The sequence below is a fragment of the Castanea sativa genome, chromosome 6 (assembly GCF_040712315.1).
Source record: "Castanea sativa cultivar Marrone di Chiusa Pesio chromosome 6, ASM4071231v1".
In the NCBI taxonomy this organism is placed as follows: domain Eukaryota; kingdom Viridiplantae; phylum Streptophyta; class Magnoliopsida; order Fagales; family Fagaceae; genus Castanea; species Castanea sativa.
The window spans coordinates 54,324,207-54,341,725 of NC_134018.1; the positions used below are offsets into that span (position 1 = coordinate 54,324,207).

Genomic DNA, 17,519 nt, shown 5'->3' on the forward strand with positions numbered 1-17,519 from the left:
ATGAAGTCAAAGTTGTTGCAATCTATGGGCCTGTTTGGTAAGAGATTTTTAGCAACGTTGTTGTTGTTTTGTGAAAATACGTATGAGTAAAAAAGTATGTAAAGATACGTGTAATATTATTTAAATACTGAAAATTGTTGTTTAAACGACAGTAACAAACACCCCTATATTACTGCAAAACTATATTTGTACGGGTTTGATTCATCATCAAAATTTTCATGCAGCTAGAAATTTATTAGAAAACACAAAATTCTTCTACATCATCTACCACAAATTATTAAACTCGGAAATCAATATAACCATAACTTATAGTGTCGCCAGATATAGATCCCTACGACCACCTTAACATTGCTCTGAACCCTGATGGCACTCTCACTAGATTTATCAATTTACCAAAGAAAAAAGCAAACCCCATAGCCTGTAACGGTGACCCTGTGGTCTCCAAGGATCATACTCTCAATGCCGAAAAGAAAACTCGTGTCCGGATCTACATGCCGACCATCAAATTGCCTCGCAATGGGGACACAAGGTTTCCCATCATAATATCATACCCCTTCTCGCATTGGTACATTTCTTCATGGGACTTTGAAATCAACTACATGCTAACCTAAAAGCTCGCATGCCAGGTTCCTGCTATTGTTGTCTCTGTTGACTATCGTGTTGCTCCAGAAAATAGGCTCCCAGCGCAATACCATGATGGTGTGGACGCAATTCTTTGGGTGAGGGAACAGGCAAAGAGTCAAAACGGGGAGCAATGGATTTAAGAATAAAGATTACGGAGATGTTTCAAGGTGTTACCTTTATGGATATGGTAGTGGTGGGAACATAACATTTTTCGCTGCGTTAGAAGCAGCGGAAATGGAGTTGGAGCCGTTGAAGATCGTTGGGAATAAAATGAACCAACCATCGTTTGGTGGCATGAAAAGGACAGAGCTGCTAAATTGTGCGGACCCTTTCCTCCCCTTGTGTGCACAAGATTTGGTTTGGGAGCTCCGTTTGCCAAAAGGTGAAAATCGAGACCATTGGTATTGTAATCCGATTATGGAGGGGCCGCACACGAACGCCATCAGCAAGCTTGGTAGGTGCCTTGTGATTGGATTCTGTGGGGACATCATGATCGATTGGCAGCAAGAGTTTATAACCATGTTGATGAGGAATGAGGTCCAGATCGAAGTGCTGTTCTACGATTCTGGGTTCCATGCGATCGATTTGGCAGACCTGGAATGTGCGAATGCTATTATGGAAAAGATTAAAGACTTCATTGCAGAATGTTGAAGACTTCATCAACTCAGTTTGCTCAAAAATGTTGAAGAATGGAGGACAATCTAACCAGAATTGATGTCCTTCATGAACATGAGCAGACTGCACAAGGATTCGGATGCCTACATTTTGTAATTGTTGGTTTGAAATGCATATACACCGATTAAATTAGGGTAAAATTTCTATCTTTTATAAAAAATAAAAACTTTGTCAACTGTCATCAACTGAAGCAGATGTTAACAATGGGTGGTGTTCTATAATCATACTTTGACTTGTGATCAAGCCATAGATATCGATAGAAAATGAATAGGCACACACAACAAGTACATGTTCGAGCATTATTGAACAACCCAATCAATTTTGATTCCTTTCAAGATGAAAACAAATTTTAATAGATTCAATTAAGTAGCTAGAATATTAAAAAAGTTTGGAACATAGGAATATTTTAGTATTGGTAATAGAACGAATAAAAAAATTTCTATTTTAGATAAAAAATTACTTCAAATAAAATGAAGTGGATGTGATAGCATAGAATATTTTTGAATTTGGAATGATTTATTATTGACAAGCCACATCAATTCAATATTGAATGAAGTTGTTTAAGCATGGATGGTCATTTTGCCCCGCTCTACTTGACTCGCCCCACTTTGCATGGGTTTTCCTCGCCTCGCAAAGGTGGTGAGGTGGGGATGAGACGAGATTTTAGTCCCGCACTATGAGCCAGGGCGGGAATGAGTTTAGACTTTTTAGACTCACCCTGCCTAAACTCATCCCCGCCTCGCCCCTCATCATCCCGCGTTGATAATGGTTATAAATGTAAATTTTTTATACCCTAAAACCTTATTATTTAAATAAACATATTGATATTAGTTTATTTTATTCTACCCATTGTGATTCTCTGCCTCTATTTTATTATGTGTTATACTATGAATATATATATATATATATATATATATATATATATATATATATATATATATATATATATTTGTGATTGTCTTTGTAAGTGCACAATTGCACCTGGACCCAAAGAAGATTATGGGCTCAGGCTCAATGAGCCTTAAACAATAAAATTTGTAGAGTGTGGGCTTGAAACCTAGGTTAGAAGTACTAGGAGCTTGATAACAGGCTTTTATAAACAAACACAAGTAAATAACGAACGATAATGACAGATGGATCTCCTCGGACTCGAGCCGAGGACTACTTCTTTATTATTTCTCTTTCTTCTTTCAAGATTACAATTTCTTAATTTTTTTTCTTTGTTTTTCGATCCCCCCTTTTATACTTCCTTCCTTGATACTTTTTGAACAGTGACTAGAAGTTTCCACCTCACTGTTCAGGGGTCACTTCCCCATTAATGCGGCCAGGGAGGTAGGTGCAGAGTCTTTAATGCAGAGGTGGCAGCCTTTACTCTTGATATTTTCTTTAATATTGGTGCATCTAGAAGATTCAGGATGTCCCCTTTTAACCACTAGTCTTTCCAGAGTTGTGCCTTGACCTTTATAATGAAATCTTGAGTTCTCTTGGATCTGTCCGAGGTGAAACTCTCCCTCGGCTGTATCCTCGGACCCTCGGCGTATGGGCCAACTCATAGAGTTTAAACCTGGAGCAGGTCGGCCCTCCATGTTACAGCCCAAAGGCCCATATGCCCACTTGGGTCCTTTTACTCCCCACAATAGCCCCTCAAAACTCTATTTTTCATCATCCGAGGAGAAAAATAGGGTTTTGATCCAACGAACACTTCTTCCACACTTTCTGTAAATAACCACACGTGCGAAAACCATTTCGCATTCCGGAGGGTGACACTTGGCGGTTTTATTTTCAAAAACGCGCGAATTTATTACTGTAAGTTATACCTTGTCTCCCACGTTCAACGGTGAGATGAGCATCCAACGGTCCTTGTTATTCCATGAAAATTTGGGCGGGACAAATACAATTTCGAGGCCGCTTCCCGTACGTCGTGACGCTTCGGGAACCTGCGCCTTCATTTATTTCTCTAGAGACTAATTCCATCAAAACATCAGCAATCACCTTTTGTCTACACAAATCCGTGGAAACTCGCACAACTTCAAGTCTGTAAGTTCTTATCCCTTTTTTCTCTTAACCCTTTCTCCTCGGACTCTGTCCTCGGCTCTCCTTATAATCATTCCCCCTTTTAGAATTTAGCCTTTCGTTCATATTTGATGGGAAGGTTCAAGTGTCTAGTTGATACCGCCGCTGGAATGGAAGGCTTCAGAGCCAAGTATCACATTAACGGCGATGTAGGTTTAAAATATTGCCCGGCGAAAGCCGTGGCCGGCTCTAGAAAGACTAGAGAGGTTATCATCCCAATGGTAGCCTTTGTAGAGGGGGGGATGACCCTCCCAATGAAGCCTGTAACTAGGGAGTACCTCCGCAACCACCGGTTGTGTCCCGATCAGTGCACCTCAAATGTTTTTAGAGTTTTGGGTAGCGTCGATGCTCTAAACGAGAAAATGGGTCTAAACCTCACCTGGCACGATGTCGTCTTTCTGTACGAGTGCCATAAACTCACCAATGTAGGTTACTACATTAAATCCCGCTCCAGCGTCGTTAGGCTAATCTCCTGTCTGCCCAAATCCAACAAAGGCATGAAGGATGACTACCTGATCATCTCTGGGAACTGGCACGACGGCCTCTATTGCCCAGTTGAGTGGGGAGATCCAGGTGCGACACCTTAGGATTAACCCCCCCACCGCACAACTTCCTCTAACACTCACAAAAATTTGTATTCGCATGTATTCATGTTTATTTAAGTTTATTATATGTTGTGTGAATCTGACCATGTTCGTTTGCTTTGATGTCTTTCTTTGCAGATAAGCAACACGTGCGCCCACGCTTGAGCCACTGCAACGTTGCAGATCTAAACCGAGTACTGCGCTCCGAGGTGTTTATCAGTGAGGACCTACAACTCAGGACTGCTCACTTAATTCTAGGGTACGATCCCGTATCCTCGGACTTCCAGGCAATAGAGAACGCCATTATTGCAGGTGACCGGCGGCGTAGGAAGATCAACGTAGCCAGACCTCACTTCCTGGACGATCACGACCTCCCTGACAGCCCTAACACCATACTGTATTTACAACTGATTGCTGCGATCCCTCTAGCTACACACTCCCAGGAAATTGTTGTCCCAGAGGAGCAAGTGTCTTCTTCAAACACTTTGGACGAGGAGATAGACCAATTTCGGCCCGAGGACTCCCCACGACCTCGCGGAAACCCGTTTGTTATCCTTTCCGATGAGGAAGAAGAAGAAGCCGAGGCCTCTGGGATCGCAGGTCTAGTGATAGCGCATCCAGACGACAGTTCCATTGAAGAAGATATGGATAAGCTAAAGGATCTTATGACCGATAGAGGCGCCCGAGTGGCAAAGAAAGGGACACGGGGGTCCTAGGTTCCCCTTGCTTTACCACTACCTCCTCCTCCTCCAGCTGACCCTAAGCCTCCAGCCGAATATCCCAAGAAGAAAAGGAAAGCGGAGGTTGAGGGGGCTGGAGGTGAAAAGAAAAAGAAGATGAAACAGCCTGTGTCGACCCAGCAGCAGAAGTTGGACAAGGGCAAAGGGCGCGCCCGCTCAGTTGAAAGCGGGGAGATCAGAGACGTGGCCGAGGTGCGCCGAGCACCAGCTACCTGGTCTCCTGACTTGAGACTAGACGGCGCTCCCGTTCCCTGCCATTCCAGTATCAGGGCGGTCCAGCAAGGCCACGCTCACCACCTAGCCGAGGTGCTGGAGCGCCCTCTTCTGCTTCCCAAGGACATGGAAACCTTGGAGAAGATGGGCCAGCCGCAACTGTTCCTCTCGTTGAAGAGGGGTTTAGCTCTGGTAAGTTCCATCTTACACTAACATTCTATACTGGTTTGTAAACACTTCACTGTATTTAACCTCCTATCCTTTTTGCAGTCCATCCAAGAGGTTTTCGCTGCCGAGAAGTTCGTGGACGACTCTCGGAAGCGCGCTGGGATGGAGCAGGAGCTAAGGCAAGAGGCAGAAAGATCTCTAAGCCAGGCCCTAGCAGAGAATGGAAAAATCACGTCCCAGCTGGCCGACTTGAAAAGAGAAAGAGATGGTGACAAGGCCAGCTTGAAGACGATGACAACCCAAGTGGAGGGGCAGCGTAAGCTCCTTCGTCAAAAGGATGACGAGCTCGCCCAAGTCCAACAGGCACGCTCTGACTTGGAAAAGGAGCTTACGCGGGCTAAGGAGGAGGCTCGCGCCCACCAGCACGCACTGGAGGCTGCGAAGAAGGCCAGTTATCAGGAGGGGGTGACCAGAACGCAAGAAGAGCTGACAGAGGCTTTTGCGGCCTTGTGCCGAGAGTACTGTCAGCAGGTCTGGGAAGAGACCATGAATGCGGTAGGGGTTCCTCAAGCTTCCGAGCTGAGGAAGCCCGAGAACATCTGGCTTCCCCTAGACATACAGGAAATTGAAGACCCTCCTGTTGCTGCCTCTCCTGCCCTTCCTCCTGTAGTGGAAGAGCTCGTTCCTACTCCTACAAAACTTGAAGGTTCCCACAAAGAGAAGGACGAGTGTGGTGGTGCCGAGAAGGAGCAGATCCAAAGCGTGGAGCCCCCCATGCCTTCAACAGACAAAGGGAAACAAGCCTTGTCCACCTTTGAGCTGGAATTGAAGAGTACTGAGGCTGACAGCAGCTCCCTTCAAGACCCCCCTTCCCTAGTTTAGGGCCTAGTATAGGAATTTTCTGTACTCCCCTTCTTTGTATGTAATTAATGAAGAAGATTTTTATTCAATTTTTGTTCACATTGTCTTGGTTTTACTTTATTCTTTTTGTGCTTGCCATGGGAGCTTTTAATAACAAACAGTTAAAGGGGAAGCAGAATAAATAAGTACAACTCCACCATGCAATTAACTATGACTTCAAAACTGCCGCATAACTTAATTTAGACATCAAATAATACCAAAGTTAGACAACTCATATGACAGTTAAACCTTTGTAATCTGATATATTGCTTAAAACTTAAGAATGAAGAACTTGAGATCCAAATTAATAAATGATGAGATAATGATTTCCATAAAAAGGGTGATAAGATTAAGAACAGTGACAAAATATTAAGAATAGTGACAAGGTTTGGTCCGAGGACTATGCTTAACCAAGTTTCTATTTGATTTTTAAGAATAGTAACTTCAAGTGTTAATTTCCCCAAAGTAGGAGGTCCGAGGACCCGTCATAACTAAGGTTCTGTTTAACAAATGACAAGACATCAATTTCCACAAGGTTTATGGTCCGAGGACTGCACTTAACCAAGTTTCTGTTTGATTCTTAAGAACAGTAACTTCAAATGTTAATTTCCCCAAAGTAGGAGGTCTGAGGACCCGGCATAACTAAGGTTCTGTTTAACAAATGACAAGACATCAATTTCCACAAGGTTTATGGTCCGAGGACTGCACTTAACCAAGTTTCTGTTTGATTCTTAAGAACAGTAACTTCAAATGTTAATTTCCCCAAAGTAGGAGGTCCGAGGACCCGGCATAACTAAGGTTCTGTTTAACAAATGACAAGACATCAATTTCCACAAGGTTTGTGGTCCGAGGACTGCACTTAACCAAGTTTCTGTTTGATTCTTAAGAACATTAGCTTCAAATGTTAATTTTCCCAAAGTAGGAGGTCCGAGGACCCGGCATAACTAAGGTTCTGTTTAACAAATGACAAGACATCAATTTCCACAAGGTTTGTGGTCCGAGGACTACACTTAACCAAGTTTCTGTTTGATTCTTAAGAACAGTAACTTCAAATGTTAATTTCCCCAAAGTAGGAGGTCTGAGGACCCGGCATAACTAAGGTTCTGTTTAACAAATGATAAGACATCAATTTCCACAAGGTTTGTGATCCGAGGACTGCACTTAACCAAGTTTCTGTTTGATTCTTAAGAACAGTAACTTCAAATGTTAATTTCCCCAAAGTAGGAGGTCCGAGGACCCTGCATAACTAAGGTTCTGTTTAACAAATGACAAGACATCAATTTCCACAAGGTTTGTGGTCCGAGGACTGCACTTAACCAAGTTTCTGTTTGATTCTTAAGAACCGTAGCTTCAAATGTTAATTTCCCCAAAGTAGGAGGTCCGAGGACCCGGCATAACTAAGGTTCTGTTTAACAAATGACAAGACATCAATTTCCACAAGGTTTGTGGTCCGAGGACTGCACTTAACCAAGTTTCTGTTTGATTCTTAAGAACAGTAGCTTCAAATGTTAATTTCCCCAAAGTAGGAGGTCCGAGGACCCGGCATAACTAAGGTTCTGTTTAACAAATGACAAGACATCAATTTCCACAAGGTTTGTGGTCCGAGGACCGCACTTAACCAAGTTTCTGTTTGATTCTTAAGAACAGTAGCTTCAAATGTTAATTTCCCCAAAGTAGGAGGTTCGAGGACCCGGCATAACTAAGGTTCTGTTTAACAAATGACAAGACATCAATTTCCACAAGGTTTGTGGTCCGAGGACTGCACTTAACCAAGTTTCTGTTTGATTCTTAAGAACAGTAGCTGCAAGTGTCAGAGGTACTCATAACTTTGAAATATTAACTGACTAAAACCCATTTTATTAATAATAATACCTTCTAAGATTATTTACATTCCATGGGCGTGGTACAATTCTTTCATCTAGGTCAGCTAGTCGATATGACCCTATGCCTGCTACTGAAACAATGCGATAGGGGCCTTCCCAGTTGGGTCCGAGCTTACCCCAAGCTGGGTTCCTTGAAGTGCCCACAACCTTTCTTAATACGAGATCCCCAGGCGCTAGTGGCCTTAGCTTCACGTGGGCATCATATCCCCGTTTAAGTTTTTGTTGATAATAAGCCATCTGGATCATGGCTGCCTCGCGTCGTTCTTCAAGTAAGTCAAGATCTTTCTCCAAGAGTACATCGTTGTTCTGGGGGTTAAAAGAACTCGTCTTCAGGGTGGGAAATCCAAATTCTAAGGGTATCACCGCCTCGGCTCCATAAGTCATAGAGAATGGTGTTTCTCCAATGGACCTACGCGGTGTGGTCCGATACGTCCACAGGACGTGTGGGAGTTCTTCTACCCATCTGCCTTTCGCATCGTCCAACCTTTTCTTGAACCCACTGACTATGACCTTGTTAACGGCCTCGCCTTGTCCATTTCCCTGAGGATAAGATGGGGTGGAATATCTGTTTATGATGCCTATATCACCGCAATACTTCCTAAAAGCTTTGCTGTCAAATTGAACACCATTGTCTGATATAAGTGTATGTGGTATTCCAAATCTAGTGACGATGTTCTTCCACACAAACTTCTTGGAATCAACGTCTCTAATGTTTGCCAAGGGCTCCGCCTCGACCCATTTAGTAAAGTAATCTGTTCCTACAAGCAGCCATCCTTTGTTACCTGCTGCCCTCGGAAATGGCCCCACTATGTCCAATCCCCACTACGCAAAAGGCTAAGAACTGGAGAGAGGGTTAAGAACCCCTCCAGGTTGATGAATATTAGGGGCGAACCTCTGGCATTGATCACATTTTCTGGCATAGTCCTGAGCCTCCCTCTGCATGTTGGGCCACCAATAACCCTGAGTCAGGGCCCTATGGGCTAAGGACCTTCCCCCAATGTGGCTTCCACAAATCCCTTCATGCAGTTCTTCGAGAAGTGCTTCCGTTGATTCAGGGTGCACACACAATAAGTACGGTCCTGAGAAGGATCGTTTGTACAGTTTTTGATCCTCGGATAGCCAAAAATGTGGCGCCTTCTGACGCACCTTCTCTGCTTCAGACTTGTCCTCAGGAAGGATGTCGTTCTTAAGAAAAGATACGACTGGGTCCATCCAACTAGGTCCAAGCTTTATTAGATGGATGCGAGCCGCCTTGGCGGGGATAAGAGTTGGCTCCAGCAAATCCTCCACAAGGATAATCCTGGGCAAATCCTGAGCCGAGGACGTTGCTAACGTAGCCAAAGAATTGGCATGAGTGTTCCCACTCCTAGAGATGTGAGCTAAGACAAAGGAGTCAAATTATGCTTGCTGATGTTTGACTTGGGCCAAATATTCCTGCATTCTTGGGTCCCTGGCCTCCATGGTCCCCATGACACAGCCGACCACTAACCGAGAGTCCGAGAACGCATGGACTTCCTTTCCACCCATCTTATGTAACATGTTCATGCCTACCAGAACTGCTTCGTATTCGGCTTCATTATTAGTAGCCGAGAATGACAGCCTTAGAGGTTTTTCGAAGATAATTCCCTTTGGGGATATGAGAACAAGTCCCACACCAGACCCTCTCTGATTAGCTGCCCCATCCACATACATTTTCCAAGTCGAAGGCCCTGCGGCCGTGATCACACCAACTGATTTTCCATCCATGCGTGCTTCTTTTAGAGTCTCTTCTGGCAATGGTTCAGTAAACTCTGCCACCAAGTCAGCGAGGACCTGGCCCTTCACCGAGGTGCGAGGTTTGTATTTAACGTCAAAAGCCCCCAGGATGGTCCCCCACTTTGCTACCCTGCCCGAGTAATCAGCGCTACGTAGCACTGCCTTGAGAGGCAATTGGGTAAGAACCACCACAGTATGGGACTGAAAATAATGAGGAAGCTTTCGTGTGGCATGAACTACAGCCAGAAGCGCTTTCTCCAAGGGTAGATAACGCACCTCGGCATCATTCAAAGACTTACTAACATAGTAGACCGGTCTTTGCACCCCACTTTCATTCCTGATAAGGACCAGGCTGACCGCATGTACGGCCACTGCTAGATAAGCAAACAAGACCTCGTCCGCCTCAGGGCGAGACAAAATGGGTGGCCGAGAAAGATATTGTTTAAGCTGCTGGAAAGCTAACACGCAGTCCTCAGTCCATTGAAACCCTTTCCACTTATTCAACAATTGGAAGAAGGGACGGCATCGGTCAGCTGACCGAGAGATAAACCTATTCAATGCGGCAATCATCCCGGTCAATTTCTGGATCTCTTTTGGGTTGCGAGGAGGCTGCAAGTCCTGAATAGCCTTTACCTGTGCTGGGTTTACCTCTATGCCTCTATGAGTGATCATGTACCCCAAAAACTTTCCCGACCCAACGCCGAAAGAGCATTTTGAGGCATTAAGGCGCAGCTTGTACTTTCTTAACACCTGAAAGGTGTCAGCCAGGTCTCTCATGTGTGAGGGTATTGTTTTGCTCTTAACCACCATATCATCCACATATACTTCAACGGTCTTCCCCAGTTGCTGTTCGAACATTCTAGTCATCATCCTTTGGTAGATAGTCCCAGCATTCTTCAAACCAAATGGCATGACCTTATAATGATAATTCCTCGTCGGAGTAATGAAAGCAGTCTTCTCTTGATCCTCCAATGCCAAGGGAATCTAGTGGTAACCCTGGAAGGCGTCCAAAAAACTCATCCGAGGATGTCCGACAGTGGCGTCCACCAGTTGATCAATACGCGGCATTGGGAACGAATCTTTGGGACAGGCCTTGTTCAGATCAGTAAAGTCCACACATACCCTCCACGTTCCATTCTTCTTTTTAACAACAACTGTATGGGCCAACCACTCGGGGTAGAAAACTTCTTTGATAGCCCCAACCCTCTTGAGTTTAAGCACCTCTTCCTTCACAGCCTCGTAATGTTCTCTGGAAGAACGCCGAGGTGGCTGCCTTCTCGGAACAATAGCTGGGTTGACATTTAAATGATGAAAAATGAAGCTCGGATCGACGCCTGGAGCTTCGTAAGGATCCCACGCAAAAACATCAATATTGTCCTTCAGAAATTCTAACAATTCGATCTTCTCTTGGTGTGGCAAAAGTATGCCAACTTGGAAGAACCTCTCCGGGTCATCGGCCACTGGAAACTTCTCTAACTCCTCACAATGTGTCTCCTCTCCTGTCACCATACCAGATGAATCAGGAGTTGTTAACTGCTATAAGTCTTTGGTGATTAAAGCCGAAGACTCGGCTTCTGTTTGATGTAGTACTGCAGCCGATATGCACTGCCTGGCCACCAATTGGCTGCCGAGGATTTCCTCAACACATTCCCCCGAGGGGAATTTAACTTTAACATGCAAGGTAGAGGAGACAGCCCCCAGAGCGTGCAGCCAGGGTCTGGCAAGGATGGCCGTGTATGGAGAGTACGCATCAACGACAATGAAATCCACTTCCACCGTTTCTGATCCGGACTGAACGGGCAAACGGATCTGTCCCCTCGGTATAACAACTCTCCCTTCAAAGCTTATAAGCGGCGAGTCATAGGGAGTAAGATCCTCCTGCTTCAGTCTTAACCCTGTAAATAGATCAGGGTACATGATATCTGCACCACTGCCCTGATCTATCATCACCCTCCTCACATCATAATTCCCTATCCTAAGAGTGACCACAAGAGCATCATCATGAGGTTGAATGGTACCAGCCTTATCCTCCTCGGAGAATCCCAAGACGGGCAAAATGGCCTTCAACCTCTTTGGCCTGCAGCCTGCCTCCTTGGCCTGAGAATGGGAGACTGCCATCACCCTAGTGGGAGCCGAACCGGTCCTGCCAGGTGCAGCAAAAATAACATTAATTGTTCCTAAAGCCGGCCGAGATGAATTATTTCTCTGATTGTTTGAACCAGATTGACTGCCTTGCCCGCTAGGTTGGCACAGGTGCTGCTTCAGTTTTCCTTCACTGACAAGCTGCTCCAAGTGGTTCCAAAGGGTCCGACAGTTCTCAGTAGTGTGGCCCACATCCTGGTGGTACTGGCAAAAGAGGTTCTGATTCCTCTTCGCAGGGTCTCCTGCCATCTTATCAGGCCATTTGAAGAAGGGTTCCTTACGAACTTTCTCCAGCAGCTGATGTACTGGTTCTCGGAACACAGTGTTCACGCCCTGAGGTGCTGCTGAGGCGGACTGCCAAACGTAATCTCTCCTCTGCCTGTTATTGTGGTACCTGTCCGACCTGAAATCCCTTCTCTCCTGCGGGATAACCTTCTCCTTACCCTTTCCTTGTTGTTGGTCTTCTTCCACTCTCTTGTACTCGTCAATACGGTCCATGAGGCGACGTACACTGCGGACGGGCTTTTTAGTCAAAGACTTTCTCAGGTCGTGATCAGTAGGAAGGCCTACCTTAAAGGTATTAAGCGCCACCTCATCAAAGTCGCCATCTATTTCATTAAACATCTCCCAATAACGGTCGGAGTATGCTTTCAACGTCTCCCCTTCCCTCATGGTCATGGATAACAGCGAGTCCAATGGCCGAGGTACTCTGCTACACGTAATGAACTGTGAAGCGAATGCTCTAGTAAGCTCCCCAAACGAACCTATAGACCCCGATTTAAGGCCGTTAAACCACCTCATAGCAACAGGTCCCAGGCTAGAGGGAAAAACTTTACACATCAGGGTCTCGTTGTGAGAGTGCACCGCCATCCTCTGGTTAAAGTGACTCACGTGCTCCACCGGATCAGTCCGGCCATTGTAGATGGTAAAAGTGGGCTGGGTAAACCTCCTGGGAAGCCTTCCTTTCTCAATCCTCCGTGTAAACGGAGATTTGGAGAGTTGGTGCAACGCCTTACTCATAGCATCGTTGCCTAAGCCCCTAGAATGAAGCTTCTTACGTCTACGAGTTGGCTAGTCGCCCTCCTTACCAGAGGACGTTGCACTGGTGGGGGAGCGCGACCTCGAGCTGTAGCCACCTCCCCTATCCTCCTCTGAGGAAGGATTAGATGAGGACGGTGAAAACCTACGTTTAGCACGACGTAACTTTCTCTTCAAACGATTGATTTCCTTTTGCATGGATTTAGAACCCTCCTCGTGGGTGGTGCTACTCCCACGATGAGTATGGCTAGCGCCTGGGTATTCTGTATGGACACTTCCCTCACGATCCCTTCGACGTTCAAGACGTTCGAAATGATCTTCCGGTTGTGATCCCTGTGACTCTGCATGGTGAGAACCTAGGCCTGCCATGGTATCCCAACCTTTTCTAGACTAGATTTCCCACAGACGGCGCCAATTGTAAGTACACAATTGCACCTGGACCCAAAGAAGATTATGGGCTCAAGCCCAATGAGCCTTAAACAATAAAATTTTTAGAGTGTGGGCTTGAAACCTAGGTTAGAAGTACTGGGAGCTTGATAACAGGCTTTTATAAACAAACACAAGTAAATAACGGACGATAATGACAGATGGATCTCCTCGGACTCGAGCCGAGGACTACTTCTTTATTATTTCTCTTTCTTCTTTCAAGATTACAATTTCTTAATTTTTTTCTTTGTTTTTCGATCCCCCCCTTTTATACTTCCTTCTCTGATACTTTTTGAACAGTGACTAGAAGTTTCCACCTCACTGTTCAGGGGTCACTTCCCCATTAATGCGGCCAGGGAGGTAGGTGCAGAGTCTTTAATGCAGAGGTGGCAGCCTTTACTCTTGATATTTTCTTTAATACTGGTGCATCTAGAAGATTCAGGATGTCCCCTTTTAACTACTAGTCTTTCCAGAGTTGTGCCTTGACCTTTATAATGAAATCTTGAGTTCTCTTGGATCTGTCCGAGGTGAAACTCTCCCTCGGCTGTATCCTCGGACCCTCGGCGTATGGGCCAACTCATAGAGTTTAAACCTGGAGCAGGTCAGCCCTCCATGTTACAGCCCAAAGGCCCATATGCCCACTTAGGTCCTTTTACTCCCCACAGTCTTGTTAAGCACTTGGATAATATTATTCAATTTTTGTTAAAATTTAATTTGATTCGATAGGATAAATTTAGTTGTAATTTCAAATATATTTTTATTAATGAAATATGTTTTATTAAAAAAATGTATTACTTGTAGGAAAAATTAACAAAAAAGTAAAGATTTACGGGGTGAGACAGAGATGAAGCAAGACAAAACTATGTGGGGCGGGGGTGAAAACCCCATCCTTCGGCCCTGCCCACCCCATAGCCATCCATTTGTGCCTACTAACTGGTGAAGCTCATGGTGGAATTCTTTTACTAGTATGGAGCAGTAGGAATGGTCATGATTTTTATATGATTCACTAATGTTTTACATAGATTTTTTTCTTTTTTACTTTTTATGATTATTACTTTGAAAAATATTTGCATCATAGGGTTTCGCTGATTAAAAGAAAAAATGACTAAAGAAGCTTGATGACAATGAGTTTATTCTTTGCTCTTTTAAAGGATTTTGCTTAAATTTTTATTTAATAAATTGGGTGAAAGTTCTCATTTCCATTCCTCAAGATGTGAAATAGGAAGATGGGGAAGACTAAAAGTAGTTGAGACAGGTCTGGCAAAGGACAAGAGATCTTGGTGTAACGTGGTTCAAATCTTTTATTCTTCCTTTAAAAATTATGAATGTAATGTGTCATGTCTTGTACACATCTCAATTTGTTAAGCTTTATTTCTTGTGAATGAATTGGTCCGATTCATTTCGCAAGAGATAACTAGAGCTTTGAAGACCAAGAGCCGGTTTTGGTTAACATGATGGTTCATGATTTAAGAGATTGAGTTTTTAGCCAATTTTCCCTATTTCATATTGTGTGATTTATTCATAACTCATTGGTGTGGTTCATGAAGATGATGGTTCATAGTTATTCCTTTAGCTAGAGTTTTGAAGGTCGAGAGCTGGTTTTGATTTTTGAATAAGGTCTCATTTGTTTTGGAATGTTTCCTAGAAACATTAATATTTAATTTCACAATTATCTCAATTTTGCATTTTTTAAGTAAAATTTACTGTTTTACCATTTAATTTTGTGTTTAACGTGAATTAGAGGTTTCAAGGAGTTTCTTAGCTACACTAGGATTTCTTTCGGGTATTGTAGCCTCCAAGAGAACTTAGATTATAGTTACTAATAATTCAAAGTTTTCTTTATTTTATGGTAGATTTCATACTCTCTCTCCTTGTGGATTCAAGGAATCCTCAAAGATTCAAGGTTATCTTTCAAAGGTAAACGTGTTTTTGTTTCTTATGGTTTTTTGCCTATGTGGAATCCCCTATGTCCTAAGTGGACATGAGATCTTGAAGACTCTAAACGATTAATTGGTTGAGCCTAAGCATGATGATAATAAAAACATCAACGTAATCTTACTGCCTATGAGAGTTAGCATAAGAAAAATCAAGTGCACACATGTAGCACGAGATTGAGTCGAGTAGACATATTAAAGTGGGGAACATAGCTAGTATGGAAGTATTTTAAATTGGTACTCAAAAGCTAGAGTTATAAGATGGTCAGTGGTCACCGTTGTTGCTTCATCTATCTATCTATCTATAAATAATATCTAAAATATATTATAAAAGTTGGATCCTTACAACGATGTATGTATAAAATGGTAACAGTGAGTTTCAGTTAGCTCAACTGGTAAAATCTCTTATGGTTATATAAGAGATCTGGGGTTTAATCTCCGCCTACACTAAAAACTAATTGGTGTCTTAGTCTGATGATAAAGAGCTATCATCAGGAACGGACGCCATAGATTGAAACTCACTCAAAAAAAAAAAAAAATGGCAACACATATTTCTTTGACAATGCACAAGACAATGACACATCTCAAACTCCATGTGGTAGACAACTATTGTTATATGTCAATATTCTCAAACACAAGGTTTCTTGCTATGTGTCACCAATAAATAATAATAAAAACTTAAACATGTACTTTAAATTCCACTATCTTAAAGGTAATTATTGTGTACTTTCAGAGTATTATAAATGCGTACTCTTCCCTCTCACATAATTGTAGGTGCCATTAATTAAATTCATGGTAAAACCAACATGTGAGAGAGGGGAATATGCATTTATGATACTCTTAGAATATTCAATAATTTCCCCATCTTAATATTATTTACTATATATTAATTCCTTAAATTACTCTGTTAATTTTTCCATTCTTAACAACCGATTTTAGCCTTGGAAACGTAAAAGGAATGTTCTTAAATAAATTCCTTAAATTACTTCATTAATTTTTCCATTCTTATTCCAAAACAAATTTTAGCCTTAGAAACGTAAAAGGAATGTTCCCAAAAAAACATGTTCTGAAAAAGGATGATATATAACAGCCTACAAAGGGCATGATCCGTAAAAAGGAATATTTAAATTACGTTTGGTTTGCTGTTAAAAGAACGTGGTGAAGAATCTGAAATCAAGCATTTCAAAAGTCAACTACTTATTCAAAACCGTTTATGTGAGGAATCTGAACCGGGAACAACTAATGCAATACCATTGCATCTTTGAAGAAAAAAAAAAAAAAAAAAATCCATGCAGAAAATCAAGTGCTTATTCAAATGGAATATAAAACGAAAAATTAGTAAACCTTGCATTATTATATATTAAACACATTATGTTTAGTCATTTGCAGCAAACCATTAACCTTTTTCGTCTCCTATTTTTCACTTTTTACTTTGACACAGTTCATAACATTAACCTATGGGTAAGATGATAGGTCATTATAACTTACTTCATGAGCTCAATGGTGACAAAGAGGATTGGAAGACTAAAGCACGAATCACACGACTATGGGATGTATAAAATCTCAAGAATAATAAAGACCTTTATGAGCATGGGTATGAGTGTTGCTAGATGAACAAGTGAGCCTCACATTAATATTCATTTACTGAATGATTGTTTTTCTTATTTTATATATATTAAAAAAAAAATACTCCTACAATTTATAATTAAATAGGACAATCACATGCGTGCAACAATCATGGATGCATTCGTTCATCAATTTAAGGAATCATTACAAGAAGGAAACATTTATTTCATAAAGAATTTTGCTATAATTCCTAACAAGAATAATTGCAAAATAGTCACCACTTAACAGGTTCTACGCAATAAAACAAGGCGAAAATGGGCAAATGCCCATTTCGCACAAAAAAAATGGGCAAATGCCTCATTTCTCAAACTAATTAGGGAAATGCCCCTCTTTTGAAACTCGATTTTTTCAAAATCGAGTTTTAAAAAAAAAAATTCTGAAGCCCTACAGCGATGTTTTAAGGAACATATAGTGACGTTTTAAGGACCTATAGCGGCGTTTTGTAACTCGACCTCCATAAAATTGAGTTACATGCAAGTTTTTTTTTTTTTTTTTTTTTTTTAACCTATAACTCAACTTCATGGAGCTCGAGTTACAAAACACCGCTATAGGTCCTTAAAAACATCACTATAGGCTCCTTAAAACGTCGCTATAGGGCTTAATTCAATTTTGAGAAAATTGAGTTTCAAAAGAGAGGCATTTCTTTAATTAGTATGAGAAAGGGGGCAATATGCTGATTTTTTTTTTTGCGAAAAAGGAAAAAGCCCATTTTGGCCCAATAACAATAGGTAAACCAGC

The 17,519-nt window shown here is 42.4% G+C and overlaps 1 pseudogene; it reads left to right on the plus strand.

Moving 5' to 3' along the window:
• On the plus strand, positions 1-1,275 carry LOC142640189 (putative carboxylesterase 9; annotated as a pseudogene).
• The last annotated feature ends 16,244 nt before the right edge of the window (positions 1,276-17,519 follow it).